Source organism: Amaranthus tricolor, chromosome 12 (genome assembly GCF_026212465.1).
Source record: "Amaranthus tricolor cultivar Red isolate AtriRed21 chromosome 12, ASM2621246v1, whole genome shotgun sequence".
Classification (NCBI taxonomy): domain Eukaryota; kingdom Viridiplantae; phylum Streptophyta; class Magnoliopsida; order Caryophyllales; family Amaranthaceae; genus Amaranthus; species Amaranthus tricolor.
In genome coordinates, this window is record NC_080058.1 from 20,002,527 (window position 1) to 20,009,322 (window position 6,796).

Sequence of the window (6,796 nt, forward strand, 5' to 3'; positions counted from 1 at the left end):
TAAATGAAAGTATTAAAAGACATAAAAGAACTAAAATAGAATAAAACTTACATAAACTAACATCTTGAAGGAAAGAATAAGAGGAATCCAAAATACAATGGTTGAAGATAAATAAAAGCAATAAACAAAGCTTAAACTACACTAGGACATAAATAAAAAGGAAAGAAATAAAGAAATTGACGTTCTAACTTCATCGTTCTCCTTTAAAATAACAAATGTTGATTAAATTTTATAAACCACTAATTAAATAAGTCATATATAATATGTGGATTGATGGTTTTGATATTGTTGACAACGTTTAGTTTTTATAAACTCTCTATAACCATTTAAATACAACATTGGATGACACATGATATTAAAGACTCAACTAAAAGAAAGATGAGAACTCAATACACATACTACCTCCTATTCAGCCTAAATGTCTCATTTTTTGGCACTATTCATTTATCACTTTTAATTTGTATTTTACCCTTAATCTATAAGATAAAACATAGTCATGTGGGATCTTGTTTGATTCGTCTCAATACAAAGATTATTAATATCAACTTTTTATAATTTTTAATTAAGAATAATTTGAGATATTAAGGATTAAAATATTGTCTCGACAAGTGTGAAAAGTCAAATGGGACAATTGGGCTGAATTGGAGGGAGTATTAAATTAAGCAATAAATTGAGTAATTAAATTATTTGATTAATGATCTAAATTATAACTTAACATAAAAAGCGTTTTATTATTTATGTATGTCCAAATGATTAATTAATAAGTTAAATTGATTAAGCTGGAAAAAAAGTTATTCTAAGTTAAATCAATTACGAAAATCACCTAAAGTATAGGTATTAAAATATATTTGAATACTACCTGCAATTATGAATCTAATATTGTTGGGAATCTAAAATCTAACTTACACGTTTTTATCCACTTTGTTAGATAGATTGAAATGTAACTTTGAATATTCCAGAAGATATAATTTTTTTTTCCTTATATTAGCTAGATTATGCGTTAAATATAAATTTGTTTTAAAATAATAATTAGTTATGTTAGTTGCAATATTTTTTTGATTATTGTTTTATTATCCTATTATTTAGACTAACTTTAAAGGTTAAATTGATTAGAATTTAAATATTCAAATTACCATATAAATTGGATTCCTGGCTTATAAAGATCCAATGTTTTGAAAACCCAAAATTAATGCAACAAAAACTTAGAAATAGACTACATTATTGCAACGACTAAATTGAGAGGCTCTATTAAAAGACTCCTCATCAACACTCAAGAGAAGAACATACATACAACAAATGCCTACTATCAAACGTCCAAAGCTCAAAGTGTTAGATCAAATGTTCTTCTTTGTTTAGCTTTCACTTCATTTGTTTAGTTCTTATAAGTTAAATTAAAATTATAGTTTTTAAGTCACTTGTGTAGAATGCTTTTTAAAGTATTTATTTTTTTCATTTATGAAAGTTGGGTTTTATCTTTTATTAATAAGGGACTTACAGATCGTTCTTCAGAGGAAGAACGTGGTATGTAAGAAAATAGTGATTTCTTATTAGTGATATAGATTCCAAGAGAATAATAAAAGAGTTTGAATCCTAAGGGTTGCAAGAACCCATAGGCGTAAACTATTTGTAACCGAACCTCGATAACAATTTATTGTGTTTTGTTTCATTTTATTTACGTATTTTATTCTTGTTTGATTACGAATTGCAAAATCAGCCTAAGACCAACTTCCGGAAAACTGTTTAAAGCGATATACAAAGCCTTAAAACTTATTTCAAAGAAAAATAAAAATCTACCAAACTCTTTATTCACCCCTCCAGAGAGTTATCTTATTACTATAACCATTAATTTTAAACATAGATTTCAATTAACTTCAATTTTAATGTTAATTATAAGGGATGTACATAATTGGCTAACCGAAAATCGAGTACCCAGTTAATCGGGTACCTATTTTAACAACCTGTGTCCCCAACCGATTTATCCGGGTACTGAGATATCAGGTATCCGGATAAATCGAGTCGGGAGATGGGGCACCCAACATTAATTGTGTTGATGTTTTTTTTAATTTTTGTGGCATAATTTTAATATGTTAGAAATAACACAATTAGAATTTGCGGCAAATCATTTTTTAACACAACAAATGTAAGCATTATGTAGCAAAATTTAAATTAAACAATGATATTCTGATTGCTTCCCATATTAGTCGAGTAGAATGCCCATTATATTACCAGTAGGCAGTAGCAAGATCCTTTGATTCCTTTCGTTTCTAGTCCATTTGTTTGAGTTTAGTAAATCATTATGTAAAATTAAATAGGTGACAAAAAATTATATTCATCAACATTGTATAACCACTAAATCAAACTAGCAAAAACAACTGCATTTAGTACCATTTATCTGAACAGAGAGACATCATAAGAATCGGACTGTGGGACCTCTAGCATCCAAAGGCTTACAATAATAATTTATTAATGCTAACTTACTTACACCTATCTAGTAAGTAGCAAGTTATGGTCTAACAAAATTTATTATCACAAATTCTTAAATTTTACTTTAATATAAGGGGTACACGACTCAATATATTTTGTTGCCTATGATTCGACTTGCAACAAATTATTTTTAAAATAATTGACCCGCCATTTTAGGATGTACGTCAACGGATCGGTTTGTCAGAATTTTTGAAGACCCCTAGTTAGCTATTATCACTTGTGCCACTAATTATGCCACGAAAATTTAAATTTGTAGCAAGTTTTGATATTGTCACACTAAAAAATAGATTTTGAAGATGATGTCAAATTATTTACTACTTTATGCCATGGCTAAATATATATTGTGACAAATAAGCACTTGTGCATGAATATAATAATGTCATGTGTAATTATATATTGTGGCAAACAAACACTTGTACCATAACTTATGCTATGGGTAATTATATATCATGGCAAACAATCTCTTTTGCCACGAATTATACCACGAGTAAATATAGATCGTGGCAAACAAGAACTTATAACACAAACTATGCCAAGAAAAATATTTATCCTGATAAAAAATAAGTACTTGTGCCACTAATTATGCAATATATGAATTAGTAACACTTTTTGATACCTAGCTTTTTGAAAATATTAAGTAACACTTGAAACATTTTATCATTTAGTAACACTTTAAAATTTGATAACACTAATATATATGTAGCACATTTAAAATCCGTAACACAAATATATAAAACATTAAAAAATAGTAACTCTAATATGTACTCCCTCCGTTCTTTTTTGATCTTCCACATTACTATAACGGGTAGTTTCAAAAGTTCTTCCACTTTAGAATACTTTCTATTTTTGGAAACTTTTTATCCCACTTTTACCCCTTAAAATACCCTCTTTTACCTTAATGTACCCGGAATCATCCGGATACATTTATTACTATTCTTGGTCTTTGCATTTTTCATTATGACCCCTACTGCCTTCATAAACGGTCATTTTTTCCTTCTTCCTCTTAAACGGTCCATTCTCTCTTATCATGAACGCCATTTTCATGGCTTTTCCCCCTGTTTCTTCTTCATTTTTAGTGCATTTTAACTGCATTAAAATGTAGATCGGTTTATTCTCATCATTTTGAGGTTAGTTTTGTTTGTTTTGGCGAAGGTTCGAAATTTGAGCCTCTGTTCTTGAATCCTCCATTAACTTCCTGTTGAATCTTTAAGTATTTTCAATGAAAAACGACGAGTCTAAGAGTGACTCCACAATTCCTTCATATCTTTATGACGGCCTATGCGATTATGGTGAGTTGTGTTCTTGTTCCCTCAATGGTCGTTCTCATTCCTACTCCAATGAAATTTTGAGATGGTCAAAAAAAGATCTTGAGGCATATCAAAAGGTACTTGAAGATGATGCAACTTCTGTGTATAATGAATCTCCACCAACTTCTCCTATTGTTGAAAAGGTACTTAAAGAAGATGACATCAATTTGGTTGTCCTTGACACTCCTGAAGATGTTATTGCGTCTAGGGAAAAATTGAACCCCAAAAAACGTGCTTAATGATTGTAAGGTTGTTCTGATATTTCGTTTTATTTTTTTTTTAATTAAATTTGAAAAAATTGGAGCTGGTTTTATCTGTTGTTGTTTGATGCTGGATTATGATGATCTTGTATTTATGTTTGATGTTTGTTTTTTCGTTTGTGATTAACTGTGTTGTTTTTGATATTGTGTTCTTCTGGTTTGGGGTTTTTTTGGTTCTACTGTTGGTTTTATGTTGCTGGTTTTAGGGTTGATATTTGTTGCTGGTTTTATGTGTACAAGCCCCTGCGATGTCAAATTGTTGAACCTCTAAATTCTGAAAAATTTACTTTGATTACTTGGTTGAGTAGCATTTGGTAAACCATTACCCGTCACTTGATTTTTTAGCATGTTCAGTTAATTCATTTGTTGATGATAAATTGTAATCTGAGAGGTTTCATAACCTCTATGATGAATCAGGGGGCTTTTTTTTTGAAATTATGTAAAATAATGAAGTGACTTGCTAATCATTAACATGGGTTGTGATTAACAATTTGTTGCTCCTAAGTTTTTAAAGCTACAATTTTAATGATGATTTGAACAAAATAAACTGAGGGGCTTTGATGTTTGTCATCCTTGAGTTTCTTCAACTGCCTGATCATAAGCCTCTTGAATGATCTCTGTTGTTTGTGCAACATCCTCATTTTCTGTTAATGGTTGTGTTTGTTGCTAATCCCTGTTTAGGTTAATAAACGTATGAATTCGATCCAAAGTACCAAGTCCCCTGTTGCTCATCTTCAATTCCTGAAGCCATTGAAGGCTAATGATGCGAATGAACAATTTTTGGCTACTGATTTGAGGCTGTGTGAATAAGTGTTGGCTACTGATTTGGTTTACTGTTTGAAGAATTATGGCTACTGATTTGAGGCTGTGTGAATAAGTTTTGCTTCTGATTTTGGTTTATTGTTCTGTGAGCGGTTAATATAGTGTCATTAGGAATATATAAAGTCATTGGATTACAAGCTTGTAATTTCAGATTTGATGAAAAATTAATGTGAATCCATGTAATTAAAGAATGCCCAATACAAGGCTCTTTTGTTTTTTTTGGAATGGAGGGTCTGTTTGCTGCTGTGAAGCTTCAAATTTTCCTAATTTGGAAAGTTTGTTTATTTCCTCCAAAATGTAAAGTTCTCTGTAATCATTAATAAATCAGAATTTTTTTTTCATTTAGTTTTATTTATAATTATTTTATCTCTCATACTTTCAATACAATCATTACTTCACACTACTATTTAATTAAAATAATACCCACTACAACCAAAGATTCCATTTTTCTTAATTTGTGTGAAAAACACAAAGTGGAACATCAAATAAAAACGGAGGGAGTAACACTTTACAAATTGGGTAACATTAATATATAACACTTTGAAATTTGATAAAATTAAATATGCAATATATTTTATGTAAGTAACACATTTATAATATTAATCTATTTAATTATTATTTTTGTAACTTTTTATGCTACAAATTAGATTTGAATATACTTGATCTAATTAAGTAAATGAAACTAATTTAAACAATTAATTAGACTAGAATACGTGTATATAATTTTTGAGTTTTTTTAGTACATAAAAACTTTAAACTAACTCAATGAAACTATTAGCTAGATTATCTATTAATTCATTTTAAACTAAATTCTAAATATAAATGATTAAAACTAGGATTATTTAAAACAAATAATGGGGTCAATATTGTATGTAGTCGTAAATGATGAAATTGAATACTTTAGCTAAACTTTTCCAAGATAAAGAATAAAATAAGAGCAATAACAGATCGCAAAAAGATAAGAGCGCAATTAAAAAAATTAAAAAACAAAAAAAAAAGAAAGAAAAACTCTTACATCAACTGGGATCTAAATGCAAGTATAATGTTCTCTTATAAAAGAAAACGTAAAAGAGCAAAATAACAAAAAAAAACCTTGTCCAACATTGCTTGGAAAATAAATTGCAAGTCTAATACTTCCTTATAAAAGACACAAGGAAGAAAAGTAAAATATCAAAATAAATTTTATCTCACAGTGATTGGGAAAACAAAATAAAAATTAAGTTTTCTTTTATAAAAAAAGGGAATAGACCTAGCAAAATAAATGCTCCCTTATAAAGAGCCAAACAAATTTTATCTCAATTATAAAATAAAGTAGAGTAGCAAAATAAATTTACATTATTTACTAAGAGATAAGTTTTTTGTAATGTATCTATAATTAATGTGAATTTCATGGAAAATCTTGTTAATTATTGATAAAATTCCCTACATTGTTGCAATACTAGACATTAGTTTTTGAAACATTCATAATTTGATAGAATAAATTAGTTATAAACTTGCAATACTAGACATTAGTGTTTGAAACATTCATAATTTGATAGAATAAATTAGTTATAAACTTGCAATACTAGACATTAGTGTTTGAAACATTCATAATTTGATAGAATAAATTAGTTATAAACTAGATAGTGCTCGTACGATGCTCGGTTTTTTTCATTTTATTGTAAAAAACGAATAAATTGAATAAGTCCAGCATAATAATATAGATCAATGATGCTTTGTAAATTTAAAATCAAAGATAATAATTTGTGCATCTTATTACATAGTACTATTTATTACATTGTTTTTCAAATTATAATAATGTAATAGTCCCTAGTAAAGCTTTTAATGATGGTCAAATTAATCATCTTATGATTATTCTTAGCATTTAATATTCCTATAGTCATTCTAATTCAATGACATCATCTTAACTTAAAAGAGGAAAAA